Source organism: Scylla paramamosain, chromosome 30, assembly GCF_035594125.1.
Source record: "Scylla paramamosain isolate STU-SP2022 chromosome 30, ASM3559412v1, whole genome shotgun sequence".
NCBI classification, from domain to species: Eukaryota; Metazoa; Arthropoda; class Malacostraca; order Decapoda; family Portunidae; genus Scylla; species Scylla paramamosain.
In genome coordinates this window covers 14,094,001-14,114,114 of record NC_087180.1, presented here as the reverse complement: position 1 = coordinate 14,114,114, position 20,114 = coordinate 14,094,001, and the positions used below count along the sequence as shown (strand labels likewise).

General features: G+C 41.2%; 1 long non-coding RNA gene across 1 annotated transcript in view; it reads right to left on the bottom strand.

The window, feature by feature from the left end:
- LOC135115879 (uncharacterized) overlaps nt 1-20,114 on the bottom strand; it is a 72,355-nt gene that overhangs the window by 17,125 nt on the left and 35,116 nt on the right. The window contains exon 2 of the long non-coding RNA XR_010276088.1: nt 8,846-10,068. This is a non-coding gene — a long non-coding RNA (uncharacterized LOC135115879). The remainder of the gene's footprint in view (nt 1-8,845; nt 10,069-20,114) is intronic.

Below are 20,114 nucleotides of genomic sequence, written 5' to 3'. Positions count from 1 at the left end.
TCTAACCTAACCTAACATAACCTAACCTAACCTAACCTAAGCTAACCTATCCCACCCTACCCTAACTAAACATAATCTAACCTAACTTAATTTAAACCCAACTTGACCTCTAACAAAAACTACACTACCAGTAACCTAACACTCATTCTTCAACTTAACTGAACCTAACCTAACCTGACCAAACCTAACTAACACTTTCCACCTCCAACCTAGCTTAACCTAACCTAACCAACCTAGCTTAACCTAACCTAACTTAACGCTACCAATGACAACAACAATAACCTAACCTAACCTGGTATAACCTCGCCTCACCATTACCTCCATCAACAGCAGTAACAACAACAACAACAACAACAACAACAATCACATCGTCTATCTTCCTCTTCAACAGCAATAAATTCGACTTGATAACGCGCAATTGAAAACCTGCAGTCCCTCCCTTCCACAAAGCGTGTAAAATATTCAGCACTCTCTCTCTCTCTCTCTCTCTCTCTCTCCTCTCTCTCTCTCTCTCTCTCTCTCTCTCTCTCTCTCTCTCCTTCGAGACGTGGGGTTTCTGGTGTCCCTAACAAGAAATTTCTCGGAACTATTTTTCCCTCAGCGCTCTTGGGAATTAAGTAGGAAGGGAGGGAGAGAGGGATGGATGGAGGGAGGGAGGGAAAAAAAGAGTAGCAGGGAAAAAATGAGTGAAAGGGAGGAGAGGAACGGCTTATGAGTACGGGGGAGAGAGAGAGAGAGAGAGAGAGAGAGAGAGAGAGAGAGAGAGAGAGAGAGAGAGAGAGAGAGAGAGAGTTAGATATACATACATATAGAAGACTCTTTTCTAACTTTTTTTCCTGCAACACTCTTCGGAAGGAACAAAAGGCGATAACGAATTGAACAAGAAAAAGAGAAAAATAGTCTGGCGAGGGGTTGGGCAACTTCCTAAATTACTGCCTTGTGTTCCTTTGTTTCGTATTTTCCGCCACTCGCTCCCCCAGCTTGAAAAAAAAAAAAAGTCAATTGATTCAGAGATGGTATAACCTGGAATTATACTCCACTGCCTTTTACTGGGTAGGCTAAAAATACAGCGTTGGGAGCAAGTGCATACCGTATACTATAGTTTTTTCAGAGTTTTCCCCCTGTTTTACTGTATGCCTTCAGAAAAAAAGGAGAGTAAATGGTGCACAAATGTACAAAGCGAAGAGTGCATGTATCTGTACTTCACCAAGCGAGGAGAGAAGGGTATGTAGAAAGTTGTATGCTTTGATAACGTCACCGAACACCCAACGCAACGAACAAGTGGCGTCCCATTCGTGTGGTTTCCGCGTTTCGTGGGAAATTAATCTTGCGTGCTGGCAGGCGTTAGCTGATTGGATGACGAAATAACCAATCACAAGGGACGATCTTCTCCATCTCTCTCTTGTTATTGGCTGAGAGAGAGAGAGAGAGAGAGAGAGAGAGAGAGAGAGAGAGAGAGAGAGAGAGAGAGAGAGAGAGAGAGAGAGAGAGAGAGAATACGTACGCACATATAAAGCGAGACTGACACAGAAACACACTAAAGCAATCACAACCAGACATACATACATACAGACAGACGGACAGACGCACACATAGGGATGCAAGGCTAACCTAAACCAAGACAAACTAACGCTGGGGAAAATTTAAACAAAAAACGAGACATTAATTTCAGGCATAGAAAGGCGCTCTCTCTCTCTCTCTCTCTCTCTCTCTCTCTCTCTCTCTCTCTCTCTCTCTCTCTCTCTCTCTCTCTCTCTCTCTCTAACACTATGTCCACTTATTGAGTCATGTTAGCTCTATTTATATTTTATCCTTAGTTTTCCTCGTTTTTTTATTTTTTTTTTTTTGTTATTTTAATTTTTAGGCGACTTTTCTCTCGTAGGCATATTTTTCTACTTTCATTTTATTTACTTCATATTATTATTTTCCAAGTTTGAATATATTTTTTTCTTGGTAATTTTGTATATGCATCTCTTCTCATGTTTTCTCCTCCTTTTCTTTTTCCTTTTCGTTTTCTTTCCCCTCCTCTTCCTCTATCTCATATTCCCACTTCACTCTCCCATCCGGATTAAGATTTTTTTCCTCTATCCTTTATTTTGAATCTGTCTTGCCTGACATAATATATTTTTCTCACGTTCCCTTGGTATTATGTAATTCGTTTAGCTTCACTTTTTTTTTTCTGCCTTCTTATCTCCCTCACATATTTTACCTTGCCGTAATAATATTGGCTGGACTTTTCTGCTGCTATTTTTTTTTTTTAACATGTCTGGCGTGAGGAACCTTTTTATCTCTTCGTCTTGTGGTTTGAAACGTTTGTTTGTTCTGCATATGAGTGGAAATTAGAAGAAAAAGCTTGGTTCTGTAATTCTGTGTTGTTTTCTTTATTTGAATGTTGCTGGTGATGCTGCTGCTACTACTACTTCTACTGCTACTACTACTACTATCCCTATTACAACAGCTACTACTACCACCACTACTAATGATAATAATGATAACAGTAGTACGTTCTTTTAATTTTTCTCCCTTGGGTCGTCATTTTTTATGTAATTCCTACTCTTCTTTACTTTCTCTTTCTTTCTCTACTTCTTTTCTTCTTATTCTCCTTTGTTTTTTTTTTTTTTAGTGCTTATATCTCTTATTCTGTCATGCTATTTTCTATGATTACTACTACAACTACTGCTACTGCTACTATAACTACTACTACTACTGCTACTACTACTACTTCTACCACCACCACTATGACCTCGCCAGCCTTCCCTGCAGTGCTTCCTTCCACCTGCAAAATATAAAATCTTTCCTCCTTGTTCCCCTTCAACCTTCGACCTTCGCAACGTTATTTCCTTATCCCCATAAACCTGACACCCCCCCCCCTCTCTCTCTCTCTCTCTCTCTCTCTCCCTCTCTCTCTCTCTCTGTACTCTCCAGCTCTCACTTCCTCATTCTACAACATTCAGCTCCATTTTCCTCTCCCCCATTAAAAAAGGACAAAAGTGGAAACAAGTAGGATATAAAACAAGAAAGATACATAACTATCACATTTCCCTTATCTCGTAATACTGAAACATTTGATCAGTTCTCCCTCAATTTTCCTTCCTCTGTTTTCCTTGTTTTCGTTTGGCTTCCATTAAAGTAAACATCGTAATTCATTTAATACTGCGAACAATTTTTAAACTTAGCGGTGAAGCATTTAATCTCTTCCTCACTGCTTCCTTTCCTGTGTCTCTTGTTTTGCTTGCAGGAGATTACACAACTAGCACCAATCATTACTAAATCCAGTCTTCAAAATGCTGAAATCATTATTACTAGTATTAGAGTAAGTAACATTTAAAAAAAACGCGTGGAAGCAGAAAGTAGATATTTTAGAACCCAGACTATAAAAAAAACCATCATCAAACTTGAAATCGTCTATAACACCTTTTACTTTCATCTATTTTTTTTTTTTTTCCGCAAGACCTGTTATACTTTGATATCTTAGTGTCATCTATTAATTTCATAACCAAAAATATCTTAACTGAGCTTGAGCCTCGGGTATTAAAAGTTTACTGTATACGCGAGTAGCATTCAGAGTAAAAAGAAACATTCGCAAAAGTACTGGAAGAGATAACAAGACTCGTTCAGTCCAATTACAGCGGAGTCACGTGAGGGCTCCACACAACAGTGCCATAAGGAGACGCTCTCTTTCTCCATCCCAGTCTTTACAACATTCGCACACTCACCCAATGGCCGCGGAATGAGCCTCTTACTATTTTCTTTGTTTTCATCGCATTTTTCGGACTCCTCCACCTCCCGTTAAGGTTTTACAAGTACCCGTTCCAGTGTCGGTCAGAAAATGCCTCGTCCTTGTTTTTAGTACTGTGATATTTTTAAGCCTCCCAAGAGCGTATTCTTAAACTTTCCAGCGTTTAAACTCGAGTATTTTTAACAGGCTTTAGTGGAAGTTTTGGTGGTTTTGGTGGTTTTGCGGGTTTTACGACAAGGTTTTATTATTCTATTGATACTTTGACAAGGGTTCAACGTCAGCAGCGGGAGAAAAAGTTACTTGCGAGAATTTGACGGATGATACCTATGACCTCTGAAAAAATAGTCTTTATGATTGCTCGGAGCGTTAAAGAATACGTGGCCAGTCTCTCTCTCTCTCTCTCTCTCTCTCTCTCTCTCTGACCAGGAAAAAATAAAAATGGCCCCTTTGGGTTTTCTTTACCTTTTCTTCACGAGTTATTGCCACAGGGATAAAGGGCTTTGGGAATTTTTACCTGCACATGATGCGTTCGGCTGTTTTTCCTCCAAGACCGGCCATATTTTAATATCCAAGTTTTATCTTTTAATTTTATAACCAAAAGTGGCTGAACGGAGCTTGAGTCCCTTGGTATTGTAGGTTTGTTGTGTACGGGAATACGTTTTTCGAGTGTGATGGGATGGCTTGGAATATCTGAAGAAGAAGAACAAGAAGAACAAGAACAAGAACAAGAAGAAGAAAGGAAGAAGAAGAAGAAGAAGAAGAAAAAGAAGAAGAAGAAGAAGGAGGAGGAGAAGAAGAAGAAGACCGCAACAACGACAACGAAGACGAAGAAAAGAAGAAAAAAAATTAAGAAAAAAAACGGAAATAAACAAAAGTAAGAAAAGAAAAAGAAACAGGAAACCAAAAAGAACGAAAAAAGACGAGGATTAAAAGCAAAACATGATTCACCAACCCCACTTAAATCCTAAAGCTAACCCCACCAATCTTCCTAACCCACCAAAGATTCAGTTACCCATCCACTATGGAGTCAAATTAACACTAAAACACTCAAGGAGAAAAGGTTATGATGGTGAATTTACTCTTGCCTTTCTCGTCTTTCTATCTTCCTTACTTCCTTTTATCCTTTTATCGCTTCTTGTTTTCTTCCTTCCAAGTGTCTTATTTTAACAGTTTCCCCGCTCTTCCTTCCTTCTATCTCATGCTCTTTTTCTCCGTTATTCTATTCTTTCCCTCTCCTCTTCATGTTTCAGTCTTGGCACTCATCCTATTCTCCTTCCTCGTTATTCTTCCGCTCATATTTCGTCTTTCTCACGCTCTTTCTTCTATTTTTCTTCCTTTTCTGGTGTTCTGCACTTGCTGTTATTCATCTCTCTTCTGCATTTCATATTCTTTTCCTCTTACCCTTCTCCTCCTCCTTTCTTTCGTCATTTGTTTTGGTCAAGTATCCTTCCATAAGGTCCACAGCCCGTAAGCCCTTTGCGCCACTCTGCAGGGAGTCGGCAAAGTGTGTAAAGGTGGAGGGACGAAGTGGGGTGTCCGGCGTTAGACTAAAGTAGAAGGAGTGGTCGTGTTTAGCCCATGGCGCTCTTAAAAGTTGACGTGAAAGCGTATGTGGGTGTATGTGTGGGGGGGAGGGTTGCCGGGAGGTGAGGAGAAGTGAGGTGTGTCAGTGAATTGAGTTTGCAGTGTTGTTTTGGCCTATCTAGTGTAACTGTATCGTGTTTTAGCGTGTTGGTGCTGTGAGATTTCTCGAGTGTTGCATTGCAGAGAGTGTGTATAACTGGTGATTTTTTCTGCCTCTTCACACACTCACTGGGCGAGTTCCACTGGTATTGAAGCGTCGTGCTGTGAGATAAAGGGAATGAAATATATATATGTGTGTCGTGTGTGTATGTGTGTGTGTGTGTGTGTATGTTTGTGGAAGTTTTTTTTTTTTATTTTTATCTCGATGCGCTGTCAGTGTTACGTCGAGAATGGCTGTTGCTCTTGTCGTGTTTGAAAGTCTTTTAGAGAGGGAGTGTTACGGGGGGAGCTCTTTGTGTGTGTGTGTGTGTGTGTGTGTGTGTGTGTGTGTGTGTGTGTGTGTGTGTGTGTGTGTGTGTGTGTGTGTGTGTGTGTGTGTGTGTGTGTGTGCGTTTCCGTCAGTCATTCATCACCAGAAAAAAAAATGATACACACAGGTGAATATTTTTTGTTTTGTGTTGTTTTTTCCATGTGAACTTTCCAATTATTTATCGTCGGGGTTTTTACGTTTCGTGTTCGTAGGCGAGGAGCGAAAATATGTCTTTTTTTTTTTTTTTTTTTTAGTGAAGTTATGAAAGATTGTGTTGTGCTATTCGTTGGTACTTTTTTTGGAGGCTTTTTTTGTGGGTATTGTTGAATTTGGTTTGTATATTTAAAGCATTCATGTCTTTGCTTTTTACTTTTTTTTTTTTTGGATTGTCTTTATTTTATTTTATTTTATCTTATTTTATTTTTTTAAGAATTTTTTTTTTTTACTTTTGGCTTTGTTTTTTTAGGCGGTTCTTGATTTTAGCTTTATATATATTTTTTTTATTTAGCAATTTTGTTCATGGGTCTATTTTTAAACATTTTCATTCTCTACTTTTCCCCTTCCCATTTATATTTTCTAGGGAATTTTTGTTACGTTTTTCGTTATAAGTTAGTATCATTATTTATTTATTTTTTTTTAAGAATGAGGGAAACTCGCTCGTGATGCAGGTGTGCGTTAGTCGCGTCAGGGAACACAAGGACACGCGGAAGTCAGTCAGGTGTCTACGCCATCTCCCTTTAATGGAAATCCAGCAGTGTGGGATTTCGGTGACAGATTAAAAAGACAACATTTGCATAGTATTTTAATCCTATCGCAAATATGACTGTTTTAATACATTTTCGTTTTCTCTGTGCTTCATTAGTTAAAAACGTCATTCAAACTGAATTTTAACCTTTAGTTTTATGCACCCTATTTTAATAATTTTTATTTTTTCATGAATGGAGAGAGGAAACTTCGAAAAGTGATTTAAATTCTGACTTTTACTTCTAAATTTTTGTACTACAAGACCTTAATTAACATGGGAAGATGACTCATGAATCCAAAGTAGTTTTAAATATCTTTATTCCTCATCAATGAAAAGATGAGACGCCCAAAAGGTGAGTTAAGACATGATTTCTCCCTATCGGCCTTGCTACTAGGACTGTAATGAGCCTACAGAGATGGCACATGACACCTGGGACTCAAATAACTAACATTTCCATGCAATTTAGAATTTTTTTTTCCCCCCTGAGACTTTTCTCTTTGCTCTTCAGCCATTTGTTCTTTCTTCTTGATGCTTATTCTTTTTAGTGTTGTGAATTGTTAACAACACAACACTGTCACAACATTCACTTCTGCTGTGTGTGGCGGTGTCTCCATCTGTCCTCTCATCCGGCGACAGTGTCTTTGCAATAGCTGACGACTTGCACGTTGCCAGCGGATCAGAGGATTTAAGATTAGGAGAAAAAATAAATAGATAAACTCATTAGAAGTCAGAGCTGAAGGTTAATTTACTTCTGACTGTAACTGATGATAATCCAATGTTAATAGTATTCATAGTCATTATAATAATAATAATGACAATAATAGTAATGGCAATCGTCGCGAATAATTTTCTGTGGTTAGAATTTAAGGTAGATTCACCTGTGTGTACCTTAATCAATATCTATAGAGTTACGTGCAGGTAGGGCAGGTAATGATTTACACGACACACAGGAAGACAATACAAGGAAGGAAAATGCAGTGGTCATGAGTCAGGGAATTAACAGGGATGCAAATCAATGCAAATAAGGGATAAGGGCAGTGCGCCACAAGCCTCTACTTGCCCATGCAGCGCTCATGCGGCTCAGAGTCACGCTACAGGAGGGATGTGAACCCAGACTTGTAGAAAAGGTTGTAAAACTTAAAGGACTGGAGAGCTTCTTTGTAGTACTGTCAAGATTCCGCGGATCAACAAACTTCCAGTGCAGAAAAATTGAAAGTATAATGAATGTCTATGTGCATTTTCTTTTTCAGCCTTCTCACAATTGCAGTTCAGTACTCACAGCTTTTTGTAAACAATGATAAAAGAGATTTAATGTGGAATCCTGCTTCTCATTGTCGCGCTAACCTTTTCTATTTTTTTTTTCTCTTGCGGTTTCACTAATGAAAGTATTTTTTGGATTTAATATTTTCGCTTTTTTTTTTGTATGCTTTAAGTCTATCATTGTTTATAGCGGCTGTGCGTCATCATTAGAGTCATCATTTGTCTCTCCAAAGTCTCTATAGTCTGTTCAGATTAACGTAAAGGCGAGCCTCCTACCATGGTTTCTGTTTGGTCAAGAGACAGATAAGCTCCGTCATATCGAATCTTTTCTCATCTGTTGTTCCTCGATCAAGAATGAGTCTGAAAGGTTTTCTCTTAGCTAGGAGAACCTGTCGCCTAAATTATTCTATTACTGGTGTTCACTGGGCAGCGAGGAGAGTCTGCCGCTAAGTTAATCTGAACAGACCGCAGTCACCGTGAGATGAGTCGCTGTTCTCACACTACAGTGGGTCGTCTGTACTCAGGCGTGTGCAGGAAACAGTCAGCCCCTCTGTCTTTCTTTATCAGAGGGTGGTAGTAGGTTTTCAAATACGGTGACGATACATGAAATTCTGAAGGAATGATTTGCATGCATCTTCATGTCTTCCATAAGCAATGAGAGGAAGGAGGTGTGCATTCATGGTCCCGAGACGGAGATGATCAGAGATGAAATACTTGGACGGCACGTCATGCACACCACGCCAACGTCACCAGAACACCATAACCAGAGGAAGTAAGACCCAAGACGCCCTCGCGCCTGGACACTTGAAGGGCGCGTCACCTTGCCCTGAACGTACCTGAGGCGGTGGACACTTAACACGGACGCCACAACATCACACACAGAACACGGACACCACACCCACTGCTGGCCACAACTAGTAGAAGGAAACTTACTGCTACCTGGTGTGGGACGTGTGTTAGGCTCGGCTGTCGTCTCCTCCTCCGGGTCAGCAAAACCTGTAGGAGGGATGGACATGCCGCCTGCTACCACACGTGAGGGCCGCCTTACCTTGCTCCGGTTGCGTTTGTTCATAGCAGTCTCATTCTTCTTCTGGGCACTCATGCCCATGCGGGCGCCTGCGAATCTTCCCGCCATCTTGGACGCTCAGGTCTTGGTACTGGAAATTCGACGAGATGTGGAAACACTTAAGGTTCTACTTATTGCTTGAGAGAAGACAGACAGACGATGGTGCTCCGTTGAGGTTCAGATTCTTTCCTCCTTACTTGAGCTCAAACCAAGGTAACGATTGTGATGCGGGAGAGAAGGTTATAAAGTCGGAGTTGAGTTTGTTTGTACTCGGTGCGCGGCGTGTTCTCCCGGAGCCCTGGGCGAGGGTGTCTTCATGGAGAGAGAAACACGGGACTCTAGAGACACTTCCTCCCTCACTCACTCCCGCACTGACCGATCACAACACACGGAGACAACACAAGTACAGGTTTGCATACTGTTCACAGCTTTCTCCTCTGGTGCTGGGCCTTTCCTGAGCGCCTGGCAAGGATCCACCGCACGGTCAAGGGGCGGTACCTTGAGAAGCTGCCTCGCGCGGCCGCTGGACACCGAACAGTCCGGAACAAGAAACACCAAATGGTTAGGAAGACTCAGAAGGTTAGCTTAACGTCCAGTCTCTTTTGTATCACTTTAGTAAATATATATCTTTTCGAGAGAATCTTTTGTGAGCAGAGATAATCTTGAGCGTCGAGACAGGAGCTTCCCCTCCGTCACAGTCGCAGAGAAACGTTACGACTTGGCAGAGTAACTCCTCCTCAGGCAAACACGTCACCACAAAAGTCTTCACTCTTCACCCGGAAACCTTGCAGATCCAGAGTCACGGAATAACAAGTATGTGCAGCACAGCAGGCGCGTCAAAAAATAATATCTTGCCGACGTAGATGAGAAGGCCCAAATATGTCTTTCTTTTCTTTATAAGTCTGTCTGTTTGGCGGATTGCTAAGTTCACCACACGAGTCCGTCAGCGACCACCTCAGAGTCACGCCGGACTGATGGGCTGGCTGGCCTGTAGAGGTGCGGGACGGGATGGCTGACGGGAGGACAGGATTCCTGGACTGTGGCGTGGGACGGGAATGATCCAAGGGCCGCCAGGAGCCGAGGGCCGCAAGACGGGGCGACGAGGGCTGTGTATCGGAGCGGGGCCGGGCGGGGTGGGGCGGAACGGGGCCGATCTCCAGGGGCACAGTTGTGGGGTATCCTTGGGGTTTGTTGAAGACGAGAAGCTGCAAGGAAAGTAATGTAGGTTGTGGTGGGTGGCGGACTGGTAAAGGCTGCAAATGAAAGAGGCGTACATGAGATTCACTATTGTTACATTTCAAGGCTGATGATTGCGATGGACCTTGTGATGGACATTGTAGCTTCGCTTTTCTTTTAATGTCTTTCACATGATATAGACGAAAAGTTTAAATTATATAAGGGAAATATACGATGTTTTCGGAGCGTAGGAAAGTAGCGAAAATAAATAAATAAACGTCATTATCAAGGTCTACAATCTTAAAACCAATTGCTCAAGTCGAGAAAGAATACAACCTCTAAGCTTAAGAATCGCGCTGCTGAGAGGCACTTTCGTATTGCAGTTTAGCGGGAAACCATTAAAATTTTCTTCTTTGTTAGGAAATACGTGTTTTTGCAGGAAAATATAACTTTTCTTCCTATCGCAGGTGGAGGGATTGATGCTGGTGAAAACTCGTATCTATTAGACTTGAAACTTGATCAAATTATTCACCTTACTCGTGGCTCATGAATGCTAAAACAGCCTCTTTTTATGTGGACTTAGATATGCCTGAAGGATCCTTGAGAGAGAGAGAGAGAGAGAGAGAGAGAGAGAGAGAGAGAGAGAGAGAGAGAGAGAGAGAGAGAGAGAGAGAGAGAGAGAGAGAGAATTACTAATTGGACTATATAAATACGAGTCTCGTTGCATGCAAATTAAGGTATACTTCAGAACTTCAGAAATATGTAGAAAGTAATACACAATTGTACTATATAAATACTGAACAGTCTCCTTTTATGTAGATTAAGATAAGCTTGAAAGATTCAGATAAAGAACAGAGTAATTGCACTTTATAAATATTGTGGTTTTATTTACTGAGCCTTTCCCATTAATATAGAATCATACGCCTGAGGAGTCTCGGGAGTTCAAAGAGCGTCGACACTTTTCCAGCAAACTAAGTATATAATATAAAATAAATACTGAATCTTTAGCGAGTTGAAAGTTAAAAAGAAGACGGCGTGATTAAGTGCTGCCTCCCAACAGCAATCAAGGCGGCCTCACCACGCCGTCACACCCACCCCGTGCCCACACCCACAAACACACCCACACACCCACACATCCGCACATATGCATTATAGATGATTGAAACCTATGCCTTATTTTCATTACTCGTAGATTTCATATTGAAGTTTTAATTTTCTTCTTTTCTCCTGTTAGTTTTTCACTGCAACACTGTGTCGTTTGTTTTCTGGCCGGTTTTGGGTGGTGTGAGTAGCGGGTGGGGAGCCTTCTGCTTTGCTTTCCTGGCCTTCCTACTCTTAGAATGGTTACTGTACCACATTAAAACAGCCAAGTCAGGGAAAGGAGATCTGTTGCTGAATGATACTTTCTTTGTATTCCTTTGTATCCCTCCCCCCGTGACCCACAAAGAGGCGGGCGTGAGGGGACGCGTGTGGCCGCCTCAGGACGCAGCTGGTGACTGTGGCTTCGTTTGGGAATCTGCTCGTAACTTTCATTTGACCTTCCCATTATCCTAAACTCTCGAGCGCCATTTGCTGTGGTGCTCTAAGTGTGTGTGTGTGTGTGTGTGTGTGTGTGTGTGTGTGTGTGTGTGTGTGTGTGTGTGTGTGTGATTCTCTTACCTTTTCTTTTATAATTTCTTTCTTACGTGCGTACATCTATTTTTCTTTCTCTCTTTCGTCTGAATCACATTCTCTCAATTGCCCAAAAACCTGAGAATTCCAAACATATTTTGTCTAGTTATCTACATATTTTCGCTCGTTATATTCTTGCATTATCTTTACCTTCACCAAAAATTTTCTTTCGTTTTCCAGTTTATCATGCGAGAAACTGTCACGTGTAGGACTGACGGCTTCTTATTTTCCCTTATGTTCATCCAGGTTCCCTTATTTTCTCTTATTTATGTAGAAGCTTCCTTTATTTTCCCTGAGTTTGCTCTTGCAGCTTCCCTTATTTTTCCTGAGTTTGTTATTACAGCTTTCCTTATTTTCGCTGAGTTTATTCTTGCAGCTTCCCTTATTTTCCCTCATCTTCATGCAGCATCCCAAATTTTTCCTTATGTTTTAGCAGCTTTCCTTATTTTCCTGTACTTATGTTCATGGACCTTCCCTTGTTTCCCCTTATTTATGTTCGTATGTTCCTATCATCATGTCCCGTTCCAAGACTGAAGCCACAACACCATCCCATCATACAAAGCCCTCGATGCCACAACGCAGTAATACCCGTGTGGTCCCCTTTCACGATTATATAAAGCACCGCCCTTCTATATAAACCCAAAGCCTGGTATTGTAGTTTTTATCTCCAGCAGATCCAACTGTCTATACCACCCCGCTGATCCACCAAGCCCAACATGCCCATTACTCGGCTAAAATAGTCCTCTCATCCTGTTTCTCTTAGATTAAACGACTTCCCGGCTCATATTCCCGTGGAGGAGCCGAACAGCCACCAAACAGCCTTGTATCGAGTTATATCTATCGCTTTACTGTTTCTGCGTTTCTCTGTCTGTCTGTTTGTCGGTCGGTTGGTGAGTGGGTCAGCCGGTCTCTCTCTCTCTCTCTCTCTCTCTCTCTCTCTCTCTCTGTACGTGGGAGAAAGTTAAGGTAAACTCTTTGATTTCTACGCTACCTTGAAGTTCAGCCTTGCAATGAACCAGTAAAGAAAAACCCTCATATTCTTTATCTACATATGTTCACAAGTACACATCACGCGGGACATAACCACCGGGACGCCACAATTAAGTGATTCAGCGCGGGGGAGGGGGGTGAGGAGGGAGCCTTCTGATTATTCCATGTTGGGACGCAGTTGTTTGAAAGTTACTGCCTGACTAATCACACGGGGGTCGGGTCCTCGTCTTCTTGTTTTACTTGCTTTACTTGTTTTGCTTGCTTTCTGAAACTTGTAGAGTCCAAAAAAAGGCGAAGGTCAGGGCTGGTAGCGTGCCAAGGGTGTGTCGTTGCAACTCAAAGCATTCTCTCCTCTCTCTTTCTCTCTCTCTCTCTCTCTCCTTCCTCTCACCTCCATGGAAAGAAAGTATGATGGATCCTCTTCTCTCCTCTTTCACTTCCCTCACCTCTCTACTTCTCCCTCTCCTCTTAATTTCAGGAAAAGAAATTATGATACATTTGCTCCTCTCTGTCTCTCCCTCTCCTCTCTACTATCTTCCTTTATCTTATGTCTTGAAGGAGAAAGTGTTATACCTTCTCTCCTTCCCTGTTTTCCTCCCTCTCGTCTCTACTTTCTACTTTCATTCCACGTCCAGAAAAGTTAATTATGATATATTCCCCTCTCTTATTTCTCTCCCTATCCACTTCACCTCTCCTACATTCTCTTATTTCTCTACTTTCTTCTTTCTTTCTTTTTCTTTTTTTCTTATTCTACTTCCTCTTCTACATTTCCTTCGTTCTCTTTCCTCTCCTTCCCAATTCCTCTCCTACATTCTCCCCTCTCTTCTTTCTCCTTTCTCTTTACTCCACCTGTTCTTCTACATTTTCTTCTTTCTCTACCTTCTACTTACTTTCTATTTTTCTCTCGTTTTCTCCTTTCTCTACTTCCTCTTCTACATTCTCTTCGTTCTCCCCCTCTCCTCTAATTCCTCTCTTACATTCTTCCCTCTTTTCTTTCTCCTTCCACTCCTTTTCACCTCCTCTCCTCATCTACGTCCAGTAAAAGAAGTATGATGCTGCAATGTGTTCCCGCTGCCTCTTGGACCGCGTGCGTCGTCCCACCTCGTTTTTCCTTCATATTTTTGGCCGGTTACCTCGTCCCCTGCCAGGAGGACGCGGCTCTTCCTGTACTCAAGACTTCGGGTTATGAAGGCGTACGCTGCCCTCAGACTACTTGCAAGAGGCTTTAGTTGAAGTTACACGGTTTTTGAGTATGTTTTTTTTTACGGTTTTAGTAACAAATTAGCACGGTCTATGTATTATTAAAAGAAAAAAACGCTCTTGAGAACTCGGCTTATCATCTCTGTGGCCTTTGAAAATAGTCATCGTGGGAGCGCAAAGAGTTTCCGAATTCGGGCGACTGTTGTTCCAAGACTCCCTACGCACGCCGCCGCCAGACATTCACTTGTTATTCTACCCCGGCGAGAAGGTGGATCCCTTCCCCCGCGAGACTGATGGCTCTTTGATCCTCCTTTCACGGGACACTTGACATAAGAAAACAGCAAAAAAAATCCCCTATTTATGTTTGTTTCTTTGTCCCATTACCTGTACTCGTCTGTTCTCCGTTTTCTAAGATGTTGGTGTATCAGATTACTATTTTATTGGAAATCTGTGCGTGGAATGACGAGAACAGTTAGACTCATATTCAGAAACGCTTGGCTCTCTCACCACGACTACTTTCAAAGGCCACAGAGATGATTAGTCAGGTTTTCAGGAGTATGTCTCTTGTTAATAATGTAGAAATCTTGTTAATCTGTCACTAGAACCGTAAAAACATCCTTAAAACTCATGTAACTTCAACTGGTAACTTCAAGTGTTCCCTATATTATTTTCTAATATGGCGGTTAATACGACAAAACTATTAGCTAAACACACAATGCGAGGCCAGAAGAGGGACACAAAATGAAGAGGAGATAATAGATAACTTGTCCAGATCTCGGGAATGAAATAGATATTTCACAAAGGAAGAGACAATAATGACAGAGCATGAGATTGTGAGAATTTTGAAGCGAGACGAGGATAGGAAGTTAGTTATTATCATGTGGGAAACACACACTCGGAATAAAACGCTAGATAAAGACAGAGAATGAAACGAGAAAGAAAACAAGAGATTATAGTGGCTTAGGGCAGGCGAGGACAAGAGAAGCAGATGAAAGCGAGAACGAGAACAGGATAAACGTAGCAGTGATTTCCCACAGAAAAAGAGGCTAAGGAAAGGAAAGGAAAACAAGACAAAGGAGAAAACGAGAGTGAAAACAAGCAATTACAGTGGATTAGGGCACGCGAGGATAAGAGAAACAGAAGAAAACGAGAACGAGGATAGGATAAGCCCAACAATTATCTCCCACGCGAAGAGAAAGTAAGAGAATAAGACACAGAATAAAAGAAGAGCGAAAACAACTAATTGATATAGATTAGGGCACGCGAAGACAAGAGAATCACAATAAAACGAGGACGGGAATAAGATAAGCTAAGAACAGGAAACAAGAGCAAGATAAAGAACAAGACGAGGACAAAAACAAGGCATTACTGTAGGTTAGGACAAGAGAATCAGGCAGAGGACAGGTAGCTCGTCTTGATCTCGGGGACCACAACAAATTATCTCTCACGAAGTCATTACGTACCCGACAGCATTACCTTCCTCTCCCCCCTCCCCCCCATCAGACGAATTACTCCGAAGCACGAGTCCCTTAGAGTAGCAAAGTAACCTGCCTCCCTCACCTTGCCTCCTTCACTGCCTCTCTTTCCCCGGAATCTTTCATCCTCCCTCTTTCACTGCTTCTCTCACGTCTGTCTTTCTCACCCTTGTCTTTTTCACCCCTGCTTTTCTCACCTATCTCCCTCACCCCTGTCTTTTTCACTACCTCTTTAACCGTTGCCTTTCTCATCCCTGTCTCCCTCACCCTGCCTCTCTCACTGCCTCTCTCACCCCTGTCTTTCTCATCCCTGTCCTTCTTATCCCTGCCTCCATCACCCCTGCCTCGCTCCCCGCCCCTCGTCTTACCTGACCACACCTTTCAGCCTTGATTGCATATCCCGCCAATTCTTTCTTACCTTCTTTTTTGTCAGTGATATCGTGAGGATCTTGCGTTTTCTTTTCTGTTATTATTTTTTGGTTGTTTGTTTTTGTTATTTTGTACGTTTTCTCTTTTGTTTTTATATTCTTTTCTTGCAGTTTTCTCTCTTATCGTTTCTTTTTTTTCTATGTGTCTGGTTACTACTCTCATTATTGACATCTTTTTCGCCTCCAACTTTTCCTCTTTTTTTTTTATCTTCTTATTCTTGATTTATTATCTCTCTCCTTTTCTAGGTTTTCCTTATATTTTCCTAATTTTCTTTCCCCTTTTTTTACCATCTCATGTTCCCCTCATTATCTACATCTTTTTGCTTCCATCTTTTTTCCTTTTTTTCTCCTCATTTTCATTCGTTATCTCTCTTTTCTTGTTTTCCTTATAGTTTCCTGCCTTTGTTTCCCTTTTTTACCTTTTCTGCTTTTCTTTTTTTTTCCTTTCTGTGTCTCTCCCATTTTTGTCTCGGTTCTCCTTGTCCTTCCTGTTCATTCCAAGCCTCTGTTCTGTTCTCCTTATCTATCCCAGCTATTCAACCGTTCGTCCCTTTTCCTTCTTCGTTATTATTCTCTGTCTTTTTTCTCTATTTTTTTTTCCATTAGTTATATTCTTTCTTATCCCTTCCATGTCTACCAGTTTCTATTTTCTGCTTCTCTCCTTCATTAGTTCCTTGCTCTTATCTTTCCCTTATTTTCCATTGCCTATTGATTTCCGTCTCCACACCCTCTGTTATTATTCTTTCTCTCTTATCTTTATTTAGTTTTCCTCTGCCTCTTCTCTGCCTGCTCTAAACTGGCCCTTATCTTATCTGCCTCATTTTTCCTTGCCCTTCCCTTCGTATTTTCCTTCCTTAACTTTATTTTTAATTTCCCTGGCTTTATATTGCCACTACTGTGCATACTCTATTATTTCTTGTACCTTTCTGTTCCTCCTTCATCCCTTCCATATTTACTTAACCTTACTTCTATGTCCCTTTCTCAACCTTTTTTTATCCTTACCTGGTTTTCTCCTTCCTCTTATTTGTTTTCTCTTATAACTGTGAGTTTCTTCCTTACATTATTCAAGCTTTCTAGTGATCCTTCGTCTTTTTTACTATTTTCATTTTTTTTTTTTGCTTTTCCTCCTTTCCATATATTCTATTGTATTTCCCTTAACTGTGTGTGTCTTTCGTGCATATTTTTACATTTTAGTTTTCTACTCTATTTTTTCATTTTATTTATCCAATCCTTCCTTTCCTTTTCACTATCTTTTTTGTTCCCTTCCTCACCTTCCCCTCTGCATTTATTTGTATCTGTTCTTAGCTTTCTTTTGCCTCAGGTTTGTCTGCTCTAATCCTCCATTCATCTTTCACTGTCTCTTTGTTCTCTTACACACCTTCCCTTTCGTATCGTCTTTTAACCTAAGCTTTTCTTCGTCTCTTGTTTTTCCTGTTCTAATCTTTCTTACTTTTACCTTTACCTATCTTTCTGTTGCCTCAAGTTTGACTGTTTTAATCTTTCTTTTTACTTTCGTCTCTTTGCTCTTCCATACCTTGCCTTTTGTATCATCTCTTAACCTTAACGTAGCATTTCTTTTATTTTTTTATTTATTTTTTTCCTTTTCTAACCCTTTCTTGACTTTTCTGCCCGTTTGTTTTCTTCCTCACCTTCCCTTTAGTACCCTCTCGTAACCCTAACGTAGCATTTATTCTCTCTTTTTTTCCTTCTCTAACCCTTTCTTTACCTTTCTGTCTGTTTATTTTCTTCCACATCTTCTCTCTCTTACCTTCTCTTAACATTAACCTCGCTTTTCCCTGCCTGTCCTTTGCCTTTCCTTCCCATACTCGTATAGCCTCCTGTTGACGGCTCATTACAATTGTATTCTATTACTTTAGAGAAGGCAGGAACCCAGGTGTGTGTGGGAACAGGATGGGGTGTCAGGTGGCTCACTTCCGCCCGACACCTGACCTAACCTCAATATTTATTTTCCCAGCAGGTGTGTGTGTGTGCGTCTGTGTTTGTTGGGATGAGTGTGAGGTGTAAGTGTGTTTTCCTCTCTCCTCTCTCCCACTGGCAATCTGAGCTCCACTCCTCACCTTTTCACTCTTCGGCTCCGGATTAACATTTTGCCATTCACGGTTCCCAATGTTCAGGTTGAATTCATTAAAACTTTTCCCTGACGACGCTGACACCGTGCCTCTCTCCCATTTAAGGCTAATTGGACTTCTGTGGCCATTAAAAAGAATTCAGACCAGCGAGAGAGAGAGAGAGAGAGAGAGAGAGAGAGAGAGAGAGAGAGAGAGAGAGAGAGAGAGAGAGAGAGAGAGAGAGAGAGAGAGAGAGACTATTGGACATTAAATCTATTACTTATAACTTTGGTCAAGAAAAAAAAGTTGGTAGGTAACGAAGGTACTAAAAAAGCAAGGGACAGGTGAGGCCAGGTAAGTAGCGTGACAGTAATTGGACACGGAGACAGGTGAGGTACCACAGCAGAATAATGATAGTCAGACGGATAGATAGATAGATAGATAGATAGATATAGATGAGAAACTAGATGATGAGATAGATAGACAGACAGACAGATAGATAGACAAAAGATAAATAAAAGGATAGACAGACAGACAAGCAGGCAGACAAACACACGAGGTGAAATAATGAATGCAAATTGCAGTAGATGAAAGGAAAACCATTTACGGACCACTTCGCTCTGCAGTGTCAGCGCAATAAGTGTCCTCCCCGATCTGAACGAACATATCGTGTAATGATCGAAACGCTCAATGGGGGCGTTCGTTTTCATTGTGGTTGTAAAATGTTCCGCAAAGTTTCAAGTCTGTTGATAATTGGGAGAATATTTAATGAACTATACCTGACGGAGGAACTTGGTCGACATTTCAGTACTTTATGGTTCACACGTTCAACTTTTCACGTACTAAAGGTAAACTACATCGACTGTTCTACCGGCTTTTCTCTATAACACACTTCACTCGTCTCCCCCTTTGTTTTATGTATTCCTCCACCATCTGTCTTTGTTTTCAGTCTTCTGTGCCCATGCGTGTCTTTTTTTTTTTTTTTTTTTAACAGAGAACGATCATAGGAGTGAAAGAGATAATGTCTTAATTTTCACACTTTTCCCTCCTTTCTAACTCTACAGTATGAAAAAAGATCTATGATAAACTATTATATAATCTTTTCACAAACCCAGTCTGTTTATTTCCACCAATGGTTCCTTAAGTGATTCATTTGTGTCTTACTTTGAGTCATAAAGAGAGTAAAATCTAACAGAAGCTAGTATTCATTATGGATTATCCCAGTCTGTCCATACCTACCAGTGATCATTTCAGAAACTCACCACCACTTCATTTCAACTCTTTTAAGATATGGAAATAAGACCTTAGCTAGTATATGTTTTTCCCTTTACAGAAAAAAAAAAAACGTCAATATCTTTATTTTCACCAATATTCTTTTCAGTAACTCACCACAGCTTCAGTTCAACTAAACCCATGACACCCAATAACAACCCAATAACACCCAACAACAACCCAATAACACCAAACATAAGCTAGCATATACATTCTCTTCACACAAACTAAAAAACACGTTACATTCCTTGTATTCCCAGCAATGGTCCATTCAGTAACTCACCAGAGCTTCAATTTAACTTCCCCGCCAAAGAACACAGACGCCTCGTGAAGTCCTTATTGTGAAAACACGACGCATTTCTTCTTTAACCTAACCACGCGTCGCATTCTTTCAAGAGACAAGGAGAACGCCTTCCAACCGCCTCCCTTCTCTCCGCTGTGTGTTCTGTGGCTCAAGGGCGACGAAACTTGAGTGGACGCCTCCTCTTTCAAGTGAACGTGTTGGGGAGACTGAAACGGGCGGAAACGGAACCTACTTCGGAACCGTTCTCAAGTTTGGCGTCGCTTAGGAGATGTTTTGGGAACCCTTTCTGTACTTTATGTTTTCCTGAATCGCTTCTTCATTACGCCACGGTATATTGTGTTCACTCGTGAGAGAGAGAGAGAGAGAGAGAGAGAGAGAGAGAGAGAGAGAGAGAGAGAGAGAGAGAGAGAGAGAGAGAGAGAGAGAGAGAGAGAGAGAGAGAGAGAGAGAGAGAGAGAGAGAGAAATGCTAAAAATGACGAGTAAATCTATAGGAAAAAGAAAAATGAGAAAAAATGTAGAAAGCACTGGATTAGAGAGAGAGAGAGAGAGAGAGAGAGAGAGAGAGAGAGAGAGAGAGAGAGAGAGAGAGAGAGAGAGAGAGAGAGAGAGAGATAGTCACGTACAATCATACTTAATCATCAGTATTATATTTTTGCTGTCTCTT